Below are 1289 nucleotides of genomic sequence, written 5' to 3' on the forward strand. Positions count from 1 at the left end.
CTTTTTTTTGGACTTCCAGCGAGGAGAGGGACTAATTTGGCGTTCCAGACCCAGGTGGAGAACCATAGCACGTCGGCCTTCTTTAAGGGACATCCTCCTAGGCACTTAGTCAAATTTACACCTTTTTTTTGGACTTCCAGCGAGGAGAGGGACAATTTGGCGTTCCTGACCCAGGTGGAGAACCATAGCAGGTCGGCCTTCTTAAAGGGAAATGCTCCTAGACACTTAGTCAAATTCACGCCTTTTTTTTTGGACTTCCAGCGAGGAGAGGGACTAATTTTGCTTTCCGTACCCGGGTGGAGAACCATAGCAGGTCAGCCTTCTTAAAGGGACATCCTCCTAGGCACTTAGTCAAATTCACGCCTTTTTTTTGGACTTCCAGCGAGGAGAGGGACAATTTTGCGTTCCTGACCCAGGTGGAGGACCATAGCACGTCAGCCTTCTTAAAGGGACATCCTCCTAGGCACTTAGTCAAATTTACACCTTTTTTTTTGGACTTCCAGCGAGGAGAGGGACTAATTTTGCTTTCCGTACCCGGGTGGAGAACCATAGCACGTCGGCCTTCTTAAAGGGAAATGCTCCTAGACACTTAGTCAAATTCACGCCTTTTTTTTTGGACTTCCAGCTAGGAGAGGGACTAATTTGGCGTTCCGTACCCAGGTGGAGAACCATAGCAGGTCGGCCTTCTTAAAGGGAAATGCTCCTAGACACTTAGTCAAATTTACCAAACTTTTCTATAGAGCCCTGGTACTCTAAAATGATGACACATAGACAAAAAACCAAACTTTTCTATAGAGGCCTGGTACTCTAAAATGATGACACATAGACAAAAAACCAAACTTTTCTATAGAGGCCTGGTACTCTAAAATAATGACACTTAGTCAAATTTCCGCCTTTTTTTGACTACTTCCAGCTAGGAGAGGGACTAATTTGGCGTTCCGTACCCAGGTAGAGAACCAAGGCACGTCGGCCTTCTTAAGGGGACATCCTCCTAGGCACTTAGTCAAATTTCCGCCTTTTTTTTGGACTTCCAGCGAGGAGAGGGACTAATTTGGCGTTCCAGACCCAGGTGGAGAACCATAGCACGTCGGCCTTCTTAAAGGGACATCCTCCTAGACACTTAGTCAAATTCACGCCTTTTTTTTTGGACTTCCAGCTAGGAGAGGGACTAATTTGGCGTTCTGTACCCAGGTGGAGAACCAAGGGACGTCGGCCTTCTTAAAGGGACATCCTCCTAGACACTTAGTCAAATTCACGCCTTTTTTTTTGGACTTCCAGCTAGGAGAGGG

The sequence above is a fragment of the Nerophis lumbriciformis genome, unplaced genomic scaffold, assembly GCF_033978685.3.
Source record: "Nerophis lumbriciformis unplaced genomic scaffold, RoL_Nlum_v2.1 HiC_scaffold_46, whole genome shotgun sequence".
Taxonomy (NCBI): Eukaryota; Metazoa; Chordata; class Actinopteri; order Syngnathiformes; family Syngnathidae; genus Nerophis; species Nerophis lumbriciformis.